Raw genomic sequence first — 22,479 nt, 5'->3', positions numbered from 1 at the left:
CATGCACAACCCCGATGACAAGCCAAGCAATTGTTTCATACTTTTGACATTCTTAAAACTTTTTCAATCTTTACGCAATACATGAGCGTGAGCCATGGATATAGCACTATAGGTCGAATAGAGTGGTGGTTGTGCAGAAGACAAAAGGGAGAAGATAGTCTCACATCAACTAGGCGTATCAACGGGCTATGGAGATGCCCATCAATAGATATCAATGTGAGTGAGTAGGGATTGCCATGCAACAGATGCACTAGAGCTATAAGTATATGAAAGCTCAAAAAGAAACTAAGTGGGTGTGCATCCAACTTGCTTGCTCATGAAGACCTAGGGCAATTTGAGGAAGCCCATCATTGGAATATACAAGCAAAGTTCTTATAATGAAAGATTCCCACTAGTATATGAAAGTGATAACATGAGAGACTCTCTACTATGAAGATCATGGTGCTACTTTGAAGCACAAGTGTGGTAAAAGGATAGTAACATTGTCCCTTCCCTCTTTTTCTCTCATTTTCCTTTTTTTATTTGAGCCTTTTCTCTTTTTATATGGCCTCTTTTTTTTCATCCGGAGTCTCATCCCGACTTGTGGGGGAATCATAGTCTCCATCATCCTTTCCTCACTGGGACAATGCTCTAATAATGATGATCATCACACTTTTATTTTTCTTACAACTCAACAATTACAACTCGATACTTAGAACAAAATATGACTCTATATGAATGCCTCCGGCGGTATACCGGGATATGCAATGATGCATGAGTGACACATAAGAAAGAATTATGAATGGTGGCTTTGCCACAAATACGATGTCAACTACATGATCATGCTAAGCAATATGACAATGATGGAGTGTGTCATAATAAACGGAACGGTGGAAAGTTGCATGGCAATATATCTCGGAATGGCTATGGAAATACCATAATAGGTAGGTATGGTGGCTGTTTTGAGAAAGGTATATGGTGGGTGTATGATACCGGCGAAAGGTGTGCGGTATTAGAGAGGCTAGCAAAGTTGGAAGGGTGAGAGTGCATATAATCCATTGACTCAACATTAGTCATAAAGAACTCATATACTTATTGCAAAAATCTACAAGTTATCAAAGCAAAGTATTACGCGCATGCTCCTAGGGGGATAGATTGGTAGGAAAAGACCATCGCTCGTCCCCGACCGCCACTCATAAGGAAGGCAATCAAAAAATAAATCATGCTCCGACTTCATCACATAACGGTTCACCATACGTGCATGCTACGGGAATCACAAACTTCAACACAAGTATTTCTCAAATTCATAACTAATCAACTAGCACAACTTTAATATCACCATCTTTATATCTCAAAACAATTATCAAGTATCAAACTTATCATAGTATTCAGCACACTCATAAGAAAGTTTTTATTATTAATCTTGTATACCAAGCATATTGGGATTTTAAGCAAATTACCATGCTATTTAAGACTCTCAAAATAATCTAAGTGAAGCATGAGAGATCAGTAGTTTCTATAAAACAAATACACCACCGTGCTCTAAAAGATAAAAGTGAAGTACTAGAGCAAAATTATATAACTCAAAAGATATAAGCGAAGCACATAGAGTATTCTACCAAATTCTAAATCATGTATGGCTCTCTCAAAAGGTGTGTACAACAAGTATGATTGTGGAAAACTAATAAATAAAGACTCAAATAATACAAGACGCTCCAAGAAAAACACATATCATGTGGCGAATAAAAATATAGCTCCAAGTAAAGTTACCGATAGAAGTAGACGAAAGAGGGGATGCCTTCCGGGGTGAGGGAGTCCTGGATTAGGGGGTATCCGGACAGCCGGACTATCCTTTGGCTGGACTATTGGACTATGAAGATACAGGATCGAAGACTTCGTTCCGTGTTCGGATGGGACTCTCCTTGGCGTGGAAGGCAAGCTTGGCAATACGGATATGTAGATCTCCTTCCTTGTAACCGACTCTATGTAACCCTAGCCCCCTCCGGTGTCTATATAAACCGGAGGGTTTAGTCCGTAGGACAACAGACAATCATACCATAGGCTAGCTTCTAGGGTTTAGCCTCTCTGATCTCGTGGCAGATCAACTCTTGTACTACTCATATTATCAAGAACGACAGTTGGCATCATTACAGTAAATGGAAATATTGAGCGCTCCTTGCGCGCGGAAGACCGTGTGGCTGCCTTAGCAGCCGCACACTAAACGGCCTCACCAACTAGAGCATCTGACAGGTCGTTAAGACCACGGACGCAGTTAGACGAGTCCAGTGTAGCTATATATAATTGATACAGGTTTGATGGCTATACCCCTATAACAATACAAGGGGCTCAACGCGTGTAAACAAGTGGTAATTAGGCTCAACTTTACTCATCTTGAACTGTACATGGTTTATTTAGTATAACCTACCTTTTGCACGATAACTTTTCAGCTAAGTTCCTCTCTTTTACAGATGACCATCGTGCTACACCCGTCCAGGATACGGCACAACGGAGACACAGGCGCAGACGTGCAGCAGGGACCCGTTCCAAGGATTCTTTTTAGATTAAGACCCTGCGTAAACCTTTTTTACTGTCTCTTGTTGATACACCCCCCCCCCGGATTCTCAGTACAATTGAGAAGGATGCTGACGTATTGGCATGTGGCCACGTTAGAATATTGCACGTACCTGGACACCAGGGGCTTATTACAAAGGGCATTGTTTAGCCCGGTTTACATCATAAAGACCGAATACCTTAGGGAGTGTTCGGCGTCGCGAGTTTGGCCTTATATGCATCAGCTCCGAATCATGTCTTTGGTCAAATGTTAGGTTTGCCCGGCTCCTGTGTTTTGCTGCCTTACGTTCCGCTCTATCGGCTAAGGCGGCACCAGGAGAACTACTGCGATTGTGCCCTGGTTCATCCAGACGAGCACCTTAGTAGAGAAAGCCGAAAACTAACTGTCATGATATAGCGTCAGACTGGTCAACCACTCGATGACCTAGCGGAATCTTCGGGATTCCTCCGCCTTAACGAAGGGACGTTTCCCGGCCAGGCATGTACGCGCCCCAAATTCGGATGAGCGCGGAGCCACCAGGGGCTATATAGTAGCCCCACTGTCAAACTCCTCTGGCTAAGTGAAAGTGTTAAAGCATTATAGTCCGATTGCCTAGTTCGCTGCGCTATCACCTCCTTAATGGACCAAGACGTTGGATCAAGTGTGAACATGTGTCTTCTGCAAGCACCCCCGCATTATGTGCGTGGGGGCTGAAGCCGATGACTGCCATCTTTCAGGTTATATACATATATACATAAACGGCCACACAGGAGGTATTATAATTCTTTCAGGCACAAGTATAAAATAGCCTTTACAATCCAATAAAACATTGTTTTTCAATGGGAATACATGTCATTAGAACATAGTGTTCTTCGAGCACTGCGCTTCTATTGAACGAGCGCCCTCAAGAACTTCTCGAAAGTAGTGCTCGGCTGGTACTCGGCTCTCGTCTGAATCTTGGGCGGCAATGGCGGTGGCCTCCATCTCCGCCCAGTATGTCTTCACACGGGCAAGGGCCATCCGCGCACCCTCTACGCACGCCGACCTCTTCATCGCGTTGATGTGCGGCACTGCACCAAGGAACTGCTGCACCAAACTAAAATAACTGTTCGGCTTTTCCGGCCGCAGATGATCCACAACAGACCTCATGGCGAGTCCGGACAACCTATTCAGCTCGGCCCATTCGGCCAACCGATCAGTCAATGGAAGCGGACGCTCTGGAACGTTAAATTGTGACCAGAACAGCTTTTCCACTTCGCGATCTTTTTGATCTCAGAAGTATTCGGTCGCATCGGCGGCACTCGCCGCTAAGTCCAGATATGCGTCCGCAGAACTCCATAGCCGGTCCAAAGGGGCGTACCTAGGATCTCCGAGCTTCATCCGCAACATAAAGGGCTTCCCAGCCACGATATCCCCGGCTTTACGCAGCTCGTCCTTCATTGCTCTCATTGCAGAGCGGGTGTCTTTGGTCGCCATCGTGGCCTTCTCTAGGTCTGTCCTCTTAGCTCGATCTTCCTTTTCAAGAAGCTCGTAACGGTCAGCGGCATTCTTCAATTCCACAGCCATCCTGGCTATCTCCTCCTTGCTTTGGCAGTGAGCAGCCTGTTCGGCTTTTAGCTTCCTAATTGCCTTTAGGGCAGCCGCATCGCTTTTCCTGGCTTGTTCTTTGGCTCGGGCAAGTTCCGCCCGAAGGTTCTCCACGGCCGCAGCTCCATCTGCATTCACACACATGTTATAGATACTTGCATCATGCTCCTCTTCCATGTGTCGCCGGAGGAATCACATACCCTGTGCCTCGTCAAGCCCCTTGTTGACAAGTACGATGTCGGCATCTACCACGTCAAGCTGCCGCTTTAGCTCGGCAAACTCATCAGTCCGGCTAGCCACCGGACCCTCCACCACCTGCATATTAGCGACACGATTATTCTTGGGACTATGATCCTCTGTGCTCCGTCGTCTTCGACAGCACCCAGAGTCTCAGGGGATACTATCTACACAGGGAACATCTAAAAATGTGCGGTACTATCAAAAATGTACATCACTTCACGTACCTCAAAACCCGTCAGTAGACTCATAAAGGCTTCATGCAACCCGCTTTCGGCGGACGAAATCCTTTCAATCACCGTACCCATCAACGTGCGGTGCTCTTCTAAGATAGCCGCTCGCTCTAGCAGATCCCTCAGTACGTCCGATCACACACCAGACGGTGCCGGACTCTTTCGATTGCTCTCTTCAAGAGCCGGATACTGAGGACTTTGGGTGGCCATAGAATTGCCTTCTGGCCTTGCCGGATCAGGAGAAACCCTCCGCAACGACACCTCGGGGTCGCCCGCCTCATGAGGCGGTATGGCAGGGGGAGGCGTTTCGCTCTCCATCATCTCTGGAAGAAGATCCCCTGAAGACGAGCTCTGCTGAGAAGGGCTAAGATCCAAACTTGAAGATAAATGCTTCGGTTATTTTCCTCAGAAGTAAAGCGAGGTATTCTCATTATTAAGTACCATTTTACTTACAGCTCGGTGGAGGGCTGATCCCCTTGAGGGCATAGTGCGGCCGGGGTAGCCCCCGGGGCAGGGCCCTCCGGCGAAGATTTCTTCCCCCGTTTGGAGACCATTGTCTCCGGGTCCTCGGAGGCGGTCCTCTTCCTTCCTTGGGGAGAGGAAGTTTCAGTCCCTCCTCCCCGTCTAACCTCCTTCGCGGAGGCGCTAGCCTCCTTGTTCCCCCCTTTATCTTCTCCTAAGGGCGCTTGATAAGGCGCGATCTCCAGCATCCTGGTTAGCACAGGATTTGGTGAGGTCTCAGGGAGGGGGGCCGGACACCTGATCAACTTTGCCTTCGCTATCCAATCCTGGTCAAAGAGTGGCTTTTTTAGGGCGACGTTGTGATAAATAGACGGACAATGTGTTCGGATGCGGGGCTACTTACTTGGGTATCTTGGCGATTGCAGCTCAGACCTGCATCCTCAGTGATGTCCGGACACATTATTTGTGGTCCGAAGAACAATTTGTACATCTCCTCGGGCGTCATGCCGAGGAAGTGTTGGATAGCTCGCGGTCCCTCCGGGTTGAACCCCCACATGCGGAGGGGACGGCGTTTGCAAGGCTGGACTCGACGAACTAGCATAACTTGCACTACCATAACCAGACTAAAATCTCTCTCACAGAGATCGCGGATACGGCTTTGCAGTATTGGCACGTCCTTGGCTGAACCCCAGCTCAGCCCCCTGCTGATCCATGACATCAGTTGTGGTGGGGGGCCTGAGCGAAAGGTGGGGGCAGCTACCCACTTGGCACTTCGAGGAGCTGTGATGTAGAACCACTCCCGCTGCCACAATCCGGACACCTCTGGGAAGCTACAATCAGGCCATGGAGCGTCAGCGATTTTGCTTATTGAAGCGCATCCGCACGCTGCGTGCTGCCCCTCGATCATCTTCGGCTTCAGATCGAAGGTCTTGAGCCACAGGCCGAAGTGAGGGGTAATGCGGAGGAAGGCCTCACATACGACAATAAATGACGAAATGTGAAGAAGGGAATCCGGGGCCAGATCGTGAAAATCTAGCCCATAATAGAACATAAGACCCCTAACAAAGGGATCCAGAGCGAGGCCTAGTCCTCGGAGGAAGTGGGAAACGAACACGACGCTCTCGTTGGGTTCGGGAGTAGGGATGACTTGCCCTCGGGGAGGCAGCCGATGCGAAATTTCGGCGGTCAGATATCTGGCCTCTCTCAACTTCTTGATGTCCTCCTCCGTGACGGAGGAAGGCATCCACCGACCTTGAAGGTTGGATCCGGACATAGTTGAAGGTCCGAAGTGCCTAAACCTGAGCTTTGGGTGTTGGAACTCGAGGCGGGAGGCGGATTCGATTAAGATCGAGAGGAAAAAGCCTTGTCCCCTTTATAAAGAGGGTGAATATCAAGCGTCCTCCTCGTGGCCGTTTGGGACTTGCCTAAGATCTAGCAGTCCTACCCATAGGCATGGTTGGGTTACCCACGTCCGTATTGATGAGAATCCCGTAATAAAGGGGACACGATCTCTGCTTCGACAAGACGTGCCAAGGAAACCGCCTCGCGAAACATGCTGAGATGGGTTATGAAAAACGATTCGAATAAAGACCTGGTTGTGGTGTGATGTCACACTATGGGGTACGTCAGCAGATTAGATTTGTGGAAATATTATTCTCTCTACGGTGGTATGTGGAACTCGTTTTGCAGAGCCGGACACGATCCTCATGTTCAAAATCTTCTATGAAGTATTCGGAGGAGGAACCCGCCTCGCAATGCCGAAGACAATCTGTGCGCCGGACTCATCGTCATTGAAGCCTGGTTCAGGGGCTACTGAGGGAGTCCTGGATTAGGGGGTATCCGGACAGCCGGACTATCCTTTGGCCGGACTGTTGGACTATGAAGATATAAGATTGAAGATTTCGTCCCGTGTCCGGATGGGACTCTCCTTGGCGTGGAAGGCAAGCTTGGCAATATGGATATGTAGATCTCCTTCCTTGTAACCGACTCTGTGTAACCCTAGCCCCCTCTGGTGTCTATATAAACCGGAGGGTTTAGTCCATAGGACAACATACAATCATACCATAGGCTAGCTTCTAGGGTTTAGCCTCTCTGATCTCGTGGTAGATCAACTCTTGTACTACTCATGTTATCAAGAACAATCAAGCAGGACGTAGGGTATTACCTCCATCAAGAGGTTCCGAACCTGGGTAAACATTGTGCCCCCTGCCTCCTGTTACCATCCGCCTAGACGCACAGTTCGGGACCCCATACCCGAGATCCGCCGGTTTTGACACCGACACGGGGCATCCCCAAGCTTTGGATTTTAGGTGTCCTCAGATTATCTTGGGGGTGCCATGGGCATCCCCAATCTTAGGATCTTGCCACTCCTTGTTCCATAATCCATCATATCTTTACCCAAAACTTGAAAATTTCACAACACAAAACTTAAAGTAGAAAATCTCGTGAGCTCCGTTAGCGAAAGAAAATAAAAGACCACTTCAAGGTACTCTAATGAACTCATTCTTTATTTATATTGGTGTTATACCTACTGTATTCCAACTTCTCTATGTTTTATAAACTATTTTACTAGCCATAGATTCATCAAAATAAGCAAACAACACACGAAAAACAGAATCTGTCAAAAACAGAACAGTCTGTAGTAATCTGTAGCTAGCGCAAGATCTGGAACCCCAAAAATTCTAAAATAAATTTCTGGACGTGAGGAATTTATCTATTAATCATCTGAAAAAATAATTAACTAAATATCACTTTCCAAATAAAAATGGCAGCAATTCTCGTAAGTGCTAAAGTTTATGTTTTTTACAGCAAGTTCAACAAGACTTTCCCCAAGTCTTCCCAACGGTTCTACTTGGCACAAACACTAATTAAACACAAAAAACACAACCAAAACAGAGGCTAGATAATTTATTTATTACTAAACATGAGCAAAAAGTAAGTAATAAAAATAAAATTGGGTTGCCTCCCAACAAACGCTATCGTTTAACGACCCTAGCTAGGCATAACAAGCAAGAATAGATCTAGGTATTGCCATCTTTGGTATTAGGAAAGAAAAGAGAAATCTTGCTATCTATAGAATTAATCCTTCTATTTTGATAAAGCACATGGCTATTAATGGTAGAAGAAAGATTAAGTATGTTACAGAAATTTGCATCTAGGCTAGCCTTTATCTCTTTAATAGACTCGTTTTGGTAAGAGAGCAAAAGAGATGTAGATTCAACTTTCTCATTCATGGGGTGCCCAAATATAGTTTTCATTTTTTTCATAAGTGCCTACGACATCCCCTTCAAGAAAACCTTCTTCAAATATAGAATCTAAGACATGCTTAAATGAAGAAGGAAGGGCAATATAAAAGCTTTTCAAGTAAACTTCAATTTGATATTGTGGAACATAGCTGGCCCTAATTCTTAATAGTCTATACCAACCATCTTTCAAAGATTCATCAAGTAAATAACAAAAAATTCCAGAATCATCTTCATCAAAATTATTAAGAATCTCATTGATAACTCTGGTAGGTTTTTCCATAGTATCCTTATTTATAAGCTTAGCGAGAATAGAAGGGTTGTCCAAAGTACTAAACTCTGGAGAGAACCCCCAACCCTTTTTGATTCAGACATGGCGGAAGAAAGGCGAGCGGAAAGAGAGGGAGGATAGAGAGAGAGGGCGAATAAAACGGCAAGGGTGAAGTGGGGGGAGAGGAAAACGAGAGGCAAATGGCAAATAATGTAATGCGGGAGATAAGGGTATGTGATGGGTACTTGGTATGTTGACTTTTGGGTATACTTCCCCGCAACGGTGCCAGAAATCCTTCTTGCTACCTCTTGAGCACTACGTTGGTGTTCCCCGAAGAGGAAGGGATGATGCAGCAAAGTAGCATAAATATTTCCCTCAGTTTTTGAGAACCAAGGTATCAATCTAGTAGGAGGCTACGCGCGAGTCCCTCGTACCTGCACAAAACAAATAAATCCTCGCAACCAACGCAAATAGGGGTTGTCAATCCCTATAAGACCACTTACGAGAGTGAGATCTGATAGATATGATAAGATAATATTTTTGGTATTTTTATGATAAAGATGCAAAGTAAAATAAAAGCAAAGTAAATAACTAACTAGTAGGAGATCAATAAGATAAAGATATACCCTGGGGCCATAGGTTTCACTAGTGGCTTCTCTCGAGAGCATAAGTATTCTACGGTGGGGGAACAAATTACTGTTGAGCAATTGACAGAATTGAGCATAGTTATAAGAATATCTAGGTATGATCATGTATATAGGCATCATGTCCGAGACAAGTAGACCAACTCCTGCATGCATCTACTACTATTACTCCACTCATTGACCGCTATCCAGCATGCATCTAGAGTATTAAGTTAAAAAACAGAGTAACGCCTTAAGCAAGATGACATGATGTAGAGGGATAGACTCATGCAATATGAAGAAAACCCCCATCTTTTTATCCTCGATGGCAACAATACAATACGTGCCTTGCTGCCCTTACTGTCACCGGGAAAGGACACCACAACATTGAACCCAAAGCTAAGCACTTCTCCCATTGCAAGAAAGATCAATCTAGTAGGCCAAACCAAACTGATAATTCAAAGAGACATGCAAAGATAACCAATCATACATAAAAGAATTCAGAGAAGATTCAAGTATTATTCATAGATAGACTTGATCATAAACCCACAATTCATCGGTCTCAACAAACACACCACAAAAAGAAGATTACATCGAATAGTTCCCCACAAGAGAGGGGGAGAACGTTGTATTGAGATCCAAAAAGAGAGAAGAATCCATCTAGCTACTAACTATGGACCCGTAGGTCTGAGGTAAACTACTCACACTTCATCGGAGACGCTATGGTGTTGATGTAGAAGCCCTACGTGATCGATGCCCCCTCCGGCGGAGCTCCGGAACAGGCCCTAAGATGGGATCTCATGGCTACAGAAAGTTACGGTAGTGGAATTAGGGTTTTGGCTCCGTATCTGATCGTTTGGGGGTACGTAGGTATATATAGGAGGAAGGAGTACCTCGGTGGAGCAACAGGGGACCCACGAGGGTGGAGGGCGCGCCCCCCTACCTCGTGGCCTCCTGTTTCTTTTCTTGACGTAGGGTCCAAGTCTCTCTGGTCTTATTCGTTGAGAAAATCACGTTCCCAAAGGTTTCATTTTGTTTGGACTCCGTTTGATATTCCTTTTCTTCGAAACCCTAAAACAGGCAAAAAAACAGCAATTCTGGGCTGGGCCTCCAGTTAATAGGTTAGTCCCAAAAATAATATAAAATTGGATAATAAAGCCCAATAATGTCCAAAACAGTAGATAATATAGCATGGAGCAATCAAAAATTATAGATACGTTGGAGACGTATCACCCCCTCTCTTGGTTAATGGAACTATATTAACTTTGGAGCATGTAATGCAAAGGCTTGAAATTATTGAAAATAAGGTTGCTATTGTAGATTTAATTGAAAATTTGGATAAAAAGATCCACAGCTGAATCTCTCAATATGGATCTAAAGTAGGAGTTACTTTGAAAAATATTAAAGAAAAGGAACCCATAGTTAATGAGAAAATAAATCACAATTCCACTAGGATCGATAAACTTGAGGGTATTATCACCAATTTGGGAACCACTTTTTCTTCCGTAAAGAATACTCCAAGTCCTCCCACTAAAATTGTGAAGCTTATGTATGTTCCTAAAAATAAGGGTGAAACCTCTAGTAAGGAAAATGCGGATCTCAAATCTATAAGTATTCATCCCAATCTTTTTGCTATCATTAAGGAACCATTTGTTACACATGAATTTTTCGATCTTGTGCCTAAAAGTTTCATAATTAATAAAAATATAGAAATTCCTAAAGATGGTAGATGCCTAATTGAAGAATTGCCTACCAAAGATGGCAATACCTAGATCTATTCTTGCTTGTTATGCCTAGCTAGGGGCGTTAAACGATAGCGCTTGTTGGGAGGCAACCCAAATTTATTTTTATTCCTTGCTTTTTGCTCCTGTTTATTCATAAATAATTTATCTAGCCTCTGTTTTGGTTGTGTTTTTTGTGTTTAATTAGTGTTTGTGCCAAGTAGAACCGTTGGGAAGACTTGGGGAAAGTCTTGTTGAACTTGCTGTAAAAAACAGAAACTTTAGCGCTCACGAGAACTGCTGTAATTTTTATTTGGAAAGTGATATTTAGTTAATTATTTTTGCAGATGATTAATAGATAAATTCCGCACGTCCAGCAATTTATTTTAGAATTTTTGGGGTTCCAGATCGTGCGCTAGCTACAGATTACTACAGACTGTTCTGTTTTTGACAGATTCTGTTTTTCATGTGTTGTTTGCTTATTTTGATGAATCTATGCCTAGTAAAATAGTTTATAAACCATAGAGAAGTTGGAATATAGTAGGTATAACACCAATATAAATAAAGAATGAGTTCATTAGAGTACCTTGAAGTGGTCTTTTATTTTCTTTCGCTAACGGAGCTCACGAGATTTTCTACTTTAAGTTTTGTGTTGTGAAGTTTTCAAGTTTTGGGTAAAGATTTGATGAATTATGGAACAAGGAGTGGCAAGAGCCTAAGCTTGGGGATGCCCATGGAACCCCCAAGATAATCTAAAGACACCTAAAAGCCAAAGCTTGGGGATGCCCCGGAAGGCTTCCCCTCTTTTGTCTACTTCTATCGGTAACTTTACTTGGAGCTATATTTTTATTCACCACATGATATGTGTTTTGCTTGAAGCGTCTTGTATGATTTGAGTCTTTGCTTGTTAGTTTACCACAATCATCCTTACTGTACACACCTTTTTAGAGAGCCATACATGATTTGGAATTTGTTAGAATACTCTAAGTGCTTCGCTTATATCTTTTGAGTTATATAGTTTTGCTCTAGTACCTCACTTATATCTTTTAGAGCACGGTGGGGGATTTGTTTTATAGAAACTATTGATCTCTGATGCTTCACTTAGATTATTTTGAGAGTCTTAATAGCATGGTAATTTGCTTAAAATCCTAATATGCTAGGTATTCGAAGTTAGTAAAATTTTCTTAAGATTGTTTTGAATACTAAGAGAAGTTTGATGCTTGATGATTGTTTTGAGATATGGAGGTAATAATATCAAAGTCGTGCTAGTTGAGTAGTTGTGAAATTGAGAAATGCTTGTGTTGAAGCTTGCAAGTCCCGTAGCATGCACGTATGGTAAACGTTATGCAACAAATTTGAAACATGAGGTGTTATTTGATTGTCTTCCTTATGAGTGGCGGTCGGGGACGAGCGATGGTCTTTTCCTACCAATCTATCCCCTAGGAGCATGCGCGTAGTACCGAGGTTTTTGATGACTTGTAGATTTTTGCAATAAGTATGTGAGTTCTTTATGACTAGTGTTGAGTCCATGGATTATACGCACTCTCACCCTTCCATCCTTGCTAGCCTCTTCGGTACCGTGCATTGCACTTTCTCACATTGAGAGTTGGCGCAAACTTCGCCGGTGCATCCAAACCCTGTGATATGATACGCTCTTTCACACATAAACCTCCTTATATCTTCCTCAAAACAGCCACCATACCTATCTATTATGGCATTTCCATAACCATTCCGAGATATATTGCCATGCAACTTTCCATCATTCCGTTCATCATGACACATTTATTATTCTCATATTGCTTAGCATGATCATGTAGTTGGCATAGTATTTGTGGAAAAGACACCATTCATAATTCTTTCATACATGTCACTCTTGATCCACTGCATATCCCGATACACCGCCGGAGGCATTCATATAGAGTCATCTTTTGTTCTAGTATCGAGTTGTAATCATTGAGTTGTAAATAAATAGAAGTGTGATGATCATCATTTTCTAGAGCATTGTCCCAAGTAAGGAATTATAAAAAAAGGCCATATAAAAGGAAAAAAAGAGAGGGCCAAAAATGAGAGAAAAAGAAAGAAGGGACAATGTTACTATCCTTTGCAACACTTGTGCTTCAAAGTAGCACTGTAATCTTCATGATAGAGAGTGTCTTGTTTTGTCACTTTCATATACTAGTGGGAATTTTCATTATAGAACTTGGCTTGTATATTCCAACAATGGGCCTCCTCAAGTGCCCTAGATCTTCATGAACAAGCAAGTTGGATGCACACCCACTAGTTTCTTTTGTTGAGCTTTCATACATTTTATAGCTCTAGTGCATCCGTTGCATGGCAATCCCTACTCCTTGCATTAACATCAATCGGTGGGCATCTCCATAGCCCATTGATTAGCCTCGTTGATGTGAGAATTCTCCTTTTTGTCTTCTCCACATAACCCCCCCCCCTCATTATATTCTATTCCACCCATAGTGCTATGTCCACGGCTCGCGCTCATATATTGCGTGAAAGTTTATAGGTTTGAGATTACTAAAGTATGAAACAATTGTTTAGCTTGTTATCGGGGTTGTGCATGATGAGAGCATTCTTGTGTGATGAAAATGAAACATGACTAAACCATATGATTTTGTAGGGATGAACTTTCTTTGACCATGTTATTTTGAGAAAACATAATTGCTTAGTTAGTATGCTTGAAGTATTATTATTTTTATGTCAATATGAACTTTTGTCTTGAATCTTTCGGATCTGAATATTCATACCACAATTAAGAAGAATTACATTAAAATTATGCCAAGTAGCACTCCACATCAAAAAATCTGTTTTTATCATTTACCTACTCGAGGACGAGCATGAATTGAGCTTGGGGATGCTTGATACGTCTCCAACGTATCTAGCTTTTCTATATTTTTTGATTGCTCCATGCTATATTATCTACTGTTTTGGACATTATTGGGTTTTATTATCCACTTTTATATTATTTTTGGGACTAACCTATTAACCAGAGGCCCAGCCTAGAATTGCTGTTTTTTGCCTGTTTTAGGGTTTCGAAGAAAAGGAATATCAAACGGAGTCCAAACGGAATGAAACCTTCGGGAACGTGATTTTCTCAACGAACAAGACCCGGGAGACTTGGACCCTATGTCAAGAAAGAAAAGAGGAGGCCACGAGGTAGGGGACGCGCCTAACCCCCCAGGCGCGCCCTCCACCCTCATGGGCCCCCTGTTGCTCCACCAATGTACTCCTTCCTCCTATATATACCTACGTACCCCGAAACGATCAGGTACTGAGGCAAAACCCTAATTCCACCGCCGTAACTTTCTGTATCCACGAGATCCCATCTTGGGGCCTGTTTCGGAGCTCCGCCGAAGGGTGCATCGATCACGAAGGGCTTATACATCAACACCATAGCCCTTCCGATGAAGTATGAGTAGTTTACCTCAGACCTACGAGTCCATAGTTATTAGCTAGATGGATTCTTCTCTCTTTTTGGATCTCAATACAATGTTCTCCCCCTCTCTTGTGGAGAACTATTCGATGTAATCTTCTTTTTGCAGTGTGTTTGTTGAGATCGACGAATTATGGGTTTATGATCAAGTCTGTCTATGAATAATATTTGAATCTTCTCTGAATTTTTTTATGTATGATTGGTTATCTTTGCAAGTCTCTTCGAAGTATCAGTTTGGATTGGCCTACTAGATTGATCTTTCTTGCAATGGGAGAAGTGCTTAGCTTTGGGTTCAATCTTGCGGTGTCCTTTCCCAATGACAGTAGGGGCAGCAAGGCATGTATTGTATTGTTGCCATCGAGGATAAAAAGATGGGGTTTTCTTCATATTGCATGAGTCTATCCCTCTACATCATGTCATCTTGCTTAAGGCGTTACTCTGTTTTTAACTTAATACTCTAGATGCATGCTGGATAGCGGTCGATGAGTGGAGTAATAGTAGTAGATGCAGGCAGGAGTCGGTCTACTTGTCTCGGTCATGATGCATATATACATGATCATACCTAGATATTCTCATAACTATGCTCAATTCTGTCAATTGCTCAACAGTAATTTGTTCACCCACCGTAGAATACTTATGCTCTCGAGAGAAGCCACTAGTGAAACCTGTGTCCCCCGGGTCTATCTTTATCATATTAATCTCCTACTACTTAGTTATTTCCTTTGCTATTTACTTTGCCTTTATTTTACTTTGCATTTTTATCATAAAAATACCAAAAATATTATCTTATCATATCTATCAGATCTCACTCTCGTAAGTGGCCTTATAGGGATTGACAACCCCTATTTGCGTTGGTTGCGAGGATTTATTTGTTTTGTCCAGGTACGAGGGACTCACGCGTAGCCTCCTACTGGATTGATACCTTGGTTCTCAAAAACTGAGGGAAATACTTACACTACTTTGCTGCATCATCCCTTCCTCTTCGAAGAAAACCAACGCAGTGCTCAAGAGGTAGCAGCTGCCACTGCGTCGCCCCGTCGGGCCGCAGCGCCGCCGCCCGTGGTTCTTCTCCCAGCTGCACCGACTCGCGTCACCGCTGCGTCGCCCCTTCGGGCCGTAGTACCGCGGCCCGCGGTCCACCGCCGCCCAGAGGCCGTCCGCTCCAGGTCGTCCCCGTGGCGGCACCGACCCTCGCGCCGCCACTGCGTCGCCCCGTCGGGGCGTAGCGAGCATGGCACGCGGTCCACGCCACCGTCCAGACGCCGTCCCCGCGGTTGCACCGACCCGCGCTCCTCCGCCGCGCCGCCCCTTCGGGCTGTCGCGTCACGGCCCGCGGTCCCTGCCGCCGCCCCGAGGTCTTCCCGCCGTCACCCCGACCTGCCCGCCGCCGCTGCGTCGCCCCTTCGGGCCGTAGCGCGGCGGCCCACGGTCCACTTCGTCGTCCACGCGCGTTGACTTTCCGTGGTACGCGTCGCGCCACCTCCCTTGGCGCGGGAACGCCATCATCCGCGCCAGTCTTCGTCATGCTGTCGGGTTCTTCGCCTACTTCGAGCACCGCCGCCGCGCTCCTAACCTATCCGTCGCTCTTCTTTGGCCGCCGCCGCTACCCACATAGCCGCCGCCGCCCGTCCACCTCCTTCATATTCGTCCAGCACCGGCCTGTCGCCAGCGTCACTGTCATCTACCCCGACCACTTCGTCTACTCCGACAACCGCAGGCGACATCGGCTCCGCACTGATTGACGCCGCAACCGTCGTCGAGTCCTTCTCTGCTGGCCTCTCCGACTCCTCCGGCATGGCGTACAATTTGTGCAGGTCCTCGTCTATGCATGCCCGGTGCTGGCAACACCAATGCGTGCCTTCGTCCATGATGTTTCCCCGGGCCTGGCAAGCCTGGTGCGGCGCTTCGTCAACTTCGTCTTCGTCCGTCTACGCATGTCCGGTGCTGGCAACACCGGTGCGTGCCTTCGTCTACGATGTGTCCCTCGGTTCGGCAAACCCGCCGCGACGCGTCGTCAACAACATCTTCTTCCCAGCGCACCACTACTTCGACACCAATGCGCCCATGCTAACTCGGTGTCTCCTTGCGCCCGCGGCTCCACGGCGACATCCTCGACACCGGCTCCCCGACTCGACATCGACCACGACATTCTTCGTGCGGCTACCTCGACCACGGCTACACCACCCTCGGCTCTCGGCTCCATCAACAAACGGCACAAAGGGCTACCGCTTTGCTTGAGCAACCTCGTCGGTTTTCACTCCAGCCACGACTCCGCAATGCATCGACCGTTACGACTGGGGGGAGGGGGTATCCGTCGGCTTGCCTTCGGATTCTTCTCCAGTCTCACCGTCTGCGTCGCTACCGTTGTGACTGCGGGCGGTGTTGAGTATAATGTTTATTAGAAAAGACAAGATAGACTAGGATTTGTTCTGGCTTGTCTTGTACTCCAAGTAGATGATTGTACTCCTATATATATGTCCACGAGGCTCAAACAATACAATGATTATTCCACCAAATCCCTCTCTCCCTTCTAACATTCCCATCCGCACAATCAGGCTGTCGCGAGCTAGTATTGACTTAATAGGAGAAATTTTGCCGTGAATAAAAATGCATTGACCGACTTGATTGTTGATCCAGAATCCTTGCTTCCTTCTAGAAATCCATCGTGCACACTGTAGGAGTACATTACTTTACCAGTTTACTTGCTTAGCTGCGTGCGTAATCGACAAGTAAAGAATTCTTCTCCCACCTCAAACTGAACCTATCCGGAACCCGTGAACATTCACGGACAAGGAGAAGTCTCACGGACAAGCAGAAGCAGAGGAGAGCAGAGTAGTCATGGCAAAAAAAAAAAACCGCTCCAAAATGTTTCTGAAAATAGCATTTTTTGAGTGTCGAGTTTGTTTTTTGTTTGCACCAATGTTATTTCGAAATAACATTTACAAGCGCTAGAACATTTGTCAAAGTTTGCACAATTTTTTTTTTGAATTTTTCAAATGATTTTTTACTTTTTACTGTACTGTTCATTAGAGAGCATATGAGCTCGGGACTAGATACTCCGCGTCCCTCTCTTATATCTTATAATACAAAAGGCACGCAACTGTCTTGGTGTTCTTAAAAAAAATAGCACTTGTAACTTGTCTTGATGCTTCAAATATTCAACCCTCATGTGCCAAGAGACACAAGGAAAGAGCAGATGTTCTGACCCACTGAGGGGGGACAAATTCATTCCATTTCATGCAGTGAAACGTGCTTGTCTTAAGCTGGACCTTCTTTTATTTACCGTTAGCCCCAGGCCCGCAAGAGAGTGTGCAGTGAACACCCACTTCCTAGTTCCCTTTGGCGGCCAGTTTTCTGACCGGCCAGCCGACGGGGCGCGCCGCTGGACGTTGGTCCCCGGCCGCTCTCAGACCGAGCGACCGGAGCACGGCTCCGTTCCCATCATGCGGCGGCGCGGCGGCGCCGCCCGGCCGGTACGAACGAACAAACCAACGGGGTCCATCGGGGAAGGCGATCGACCAGGCGTCTGCTCTCCTGTGTGCAAACGCACACTGTTGCGCGGGAGGTGTCGCATGCAGATGCAGGTCGCTTGTGCCGCCGCAGCTTTCGGTGCGTGGGAACGCATGTGCCCTGTCGGTCCTGACTCACAGTATATTGCACGAATGCAACAGCGATTAATTGTATCTGTCGCTGTTTGTGATCCTGAAACTTTCATGTCAACAGCAACAGATCCGCCGACGCTAGCTACGCTCCCGACGCGATCGGCGATCGATCTACAGCCAGCTAGCTAGCTATTCTCGGGGATGGTACGTACTCCCCCTGTCCGGAATTACTTGTCATCAAAATGAATGTTTCTAAAACTAAAATACATCTAGATACATCCATTTCAATGACAAGTATTTTCGGACGGAGGAAGTACGTGTTGGCAATTAGCCCAATAATACATTTCCACAGGTAGTACGTTGGTCATCAGATAGATGACCAGAGATGAATTAAGAGTGTGAATTGCAGCGGTAATAACTACTCCCTCCGTTCCTAAATACTTATCTTTCTAGACATTTCAAATGACTACTACATACGGATGTATGTAGACATATTTTAGAGTGTAGATTCATTTATTTTGCTCCATATGTAGTCAATTGTTGAAATGACTAGAAAGACATGTATTTAGGAACGGAGGGAGTACTACGTAATAGGGTGTGAACTGTGAGCAGCGACAGCAACAACACATGGTGTAAACTGCATGCTGCCCCGGGCTGCATGCAGCAGCGACATGCATCAACACGCTTACACACGCGGCACTAGAAGATCTTCTGCAACTACTCCTTTCATTTTTATTTACTCTGTATATTAGAGTTAATTAAAGTCAAACTTCATAAAGTTTGACCAAGTTTATTGAAAAAATATAAATATTTACGATAACAAATTTATATGATGCGAAAGTACATTCAATAATGAATCTAATGATATTGATTTGTTATTGTACATGTTAATATTTTTGTCTATAAACTTTATCAAAGTTTATAAAGCTTGACTTTGACCAAAATTAATATGCGGAGTAAATAAAAACGGAGGGAGTATTATCAGATGGTAGTAGACTTCAACATATTGGACAGTAACAAGATCCGGGAGCTCACGGCTTGGGAAACACATTATTAGTGGAGCTGTGGAGGCCACGCTCACGTGCATGCATGCTGAATTTTTGGTACTAGTACAGGTGTAGTACTTGGGCGGCCGGTTGATGACAGGCAACTAATTAGCCTCCTGCTAATAAATTATATGGAGACTAATCCAGGAATGGAAACAGAGTCATGAGTGCAGGGCGGGCTACAAATATAATGGTCCCTCGCTGGCTTCCAGTTCCAGCACGTAGCACCAATGGCAATGGAGGGCAAAGGAGACTTGGAGTCCAAGGGAGGGGAGGACCTTACTCCCTAGTCCAAGGGAGGGGAGGACCTTACTCCCTAGTCCGTATACGTCCACTCCAGCTTTCCAAATAAGTCGCGCCGTGGGTCCCGCGTGTAGGGCAGGAGAATCATCATGCGGGTCGGGTCGTTGATTAATCCGTCGTCCACTGGCAGATTAGTACTCCATCCTTTTCACAATGTAGTGCTTCCTCTATCCCCGTGCTTCAACTTTAACCGTAAATTTAACTATCAAGACCGATTGCGGCGGGAGCAAAAATTATATTAGTGAATTCGTATTCGAAAGAAGTTTTTAATTGTATAATTTTTTCTACCGTCGTAATTGGTCTCGTTGGTTAAATTTATGGTCAAAGTTGAACCTCGGCAAATAAGAGCGCACTATATTTTAAAATGAAGGGAGTAGTGACAGTCGTGTCCATCGTCGGTCGGTCGCTGGAACTTGGAAGGTGGTGCTCACGCCAGTTTCTCAATTCAACCCCACACACCAGCCAGACTGATCCATGGCTGTTTGCTTGTTCAACCACACAAAACTAAACAACTCCCGGACCGGCACGGTCAAGCGACACCTGATTAAAGTGCGCGCGCGCTCACGATTTAGGATTTTTAACATTTTTTAGGATTAGGATTTTTAACATTTCAGGATTAATAAGGGCATGTACAATGGTGCTATCTTAGGAGTGCCATGTAGGATAAATGATGAGATGGAGGAGAAAGAACTCATAAGAGAAAGCTTGCCTTCTCTTATTTAAGATAAGACAAGAGATGATCTCTTAGCACAATATGTCTCACCATATTTTTAGGAATTGCTAGTTATTGAAGATAAGGCTAAGAGATGATCCATTGTAGACATTATTCTTTGTCATCTCTAAATTGCATGCAAAATTTAAGATAAGACTATCTTATCAACCATTGTATATGCCCTAAAGTTAAAGTAAATAGCCCAGAGCTCTGCTTTGCTGTGGTGCGCCTTGCGTGCATGTTGCCGCACCCCGTACAAAACACATGTAGGCTGTAGCCGTATCATTCACAGGTGTGTTGGACAGATTTTGTTCTATTAATTCTTACTCCCTCCGTCCTATAATATAAATACATTTTTTATACTAGTGTAGTGTAAAATACGTTCTTATATTATGGGACGGAGAGAGTAGTTTCAAGAGCTATTTAGTACTGTACTCTCTCGGTTCCTACATATAAATCTTTTTAAGATATTATAATAAGGGACTACATATGCAAACTGTACATACGAAGCAAAATAAGTGAATATATGCTTTAAAATATATTTATATACATATGTATGTAGTTTTATTGAAATCTCCGAAAAGACTTGTATTTAGAAACGGAGGGAGTAGTACCTTAGTGTTTTGGATATTGTCTTATATTGATCCAAATCATTGTACTGTAATGGTTGTCGCATCTGAATAAAGTTACAAGCCTCTCCTTTAGAAAAAAAAAGAGGACAACAAACTGCTACCACTAGTACTATGGATTCTGATCCTAAAAAAAGAGTTTATGGATTGTGCCCTGTTAGATTTTAGAAAAACTCTTTACTTCAACTATTGATCTTGTCTCTGTGATTAGTCGCCTTGTGCGGGTGATACACATCATGGGGGCCCGTGGCCATTTTCATCTCCCTTTCACAAACCTTATCCTCTATGACCGTGTTACGGCCTGGGGGTGCCTCACTTGTCAGTTACCGGCCTAAGACCCCCTAGGCCGGTTCCGCCATGGGCATTCAAGCCCGCCCATGGGCCTTGAAGAAAGAGGACTCTAGAACCCTTGCCATTCAAGACAAGGAAGTCAGATTCGTGGTCGACCCCTTTTCACTGATGTAGTCGACTAGATCTCTTGTAACCCTAGGGCATCAACATCTTATATAAACCGGGCCGACCTAGTCGATGGAACACAACGTTGGATAATGCAATCTCTCGGTTCTATACCTTATATTTTGTACACCCTATAACAATAAACAAAGAGCAAGAGTAGGGTTTACCTCCGCCAAGAGGGGCGAACTTGGTAAAGACTCACCTTTTGTTACCATCCGGCCTACTCACCTCTTTCGGATACCCCTACCGAGGGATCTGTCGAAATCATCTCCACTGTGCGTCATCTTACCCGTGATCTCCATTGATCCTCGATGTGTTTTTCTCTCCGTTCGCCTCTCTTCAATTCACCTTCTCTCACCCACGCGCAAGGTCCCGCGAGGCAGCCCTCCAAACCACATGCATGCACAGGGTCGACACTGTTGCAGAGGGGCGTGCACCAGCGTTGAAGGCCATGCAGTGTTGCATGTGCAGCGCTGTGTCAAGGAAACGCTGCTGCAAAGGAGGGGTTGCTAGGATGTTGCAAGTCAGACAGGGTTGGGGATGCTATGCCATGGTAGCTTGCTGCTTGGAGATCGTTTGTGGCATGCTGCAAGGGGAGGACGCATTCCGTGGTTCAAAGGGGCAAAGAGGGCTTTGTTGTGGCGTCACTAAAGCTGCAAGGTCGCCCCGATTATCCAGACCGGGTCGTCGGTATGATGTGCGCTTGGGAGAAGCTGACCACCAGCGTCGCATGGCCGGGGTGGGGGTCACCGACGGCCGGTACAATTGATGGTGTGAAGGAGCGGCGAGGTCTGCTAGGAGTTGTGTTGCGGTTACGGACCGCCGTTGTAAGCGAAGATGCAAGGGGGCAGCGCTACTGCTCATTCCCTTGCTGCAAACCTTCGATGTTCCTCTACTCCTTGTGCCAAAAAAAGAGCAGTGACGTGTGCCCTCGATCACTACATGGCACGCTACACAATGGATCACGCGCGTGTTGTTGAATCAAGTTTGAGCTCAGGATAATTACTTAACTAACGTTACACGCCTTGCTGAAAGAAGTACATTTTTTATGACAAATGTGTTGCCTATCTCTGGGTGTCGATACTTGAGCTCGTTGAGAGGGCCGAACCTGAGTACTTCCTCCGTCCCATAATATAGGACGCCTGTTACATTATGTGATGGAGGTTGTAGGTCGGAGCAATCACGAATTGGTTGCATGATGTGCACGGGAGATTGCATTCCCATCGGCGCAATCGGGCTGTCACGAGCTAGTAAGATATTGACTTGACCCGGAAAAAAAGTAAGATACTGACTTAATAGAAGAAATTTTGCCGTGCATAGAAATGCATTGACCGACTTGATCGCCACCCATGCCGATCCAGAATCCTCGCTTCCTTCTAG

Source organism: Triticum urartu, chromosome 1 (genome assembly GCF_003073215.2).
Source record: "Triticum urartu cultivar G1812 chromosome 1, Tu2.1, whole genome shotgun sequence".
Lineage (NCBI taxonomy): Eukaryota > Viridiplantae > Streptophyta > Magnoliopsida > Poales > Poaceae > Triticum > Triticum urartu.
Note: the sequence above shows the minus strand (reverse complement) of the source record.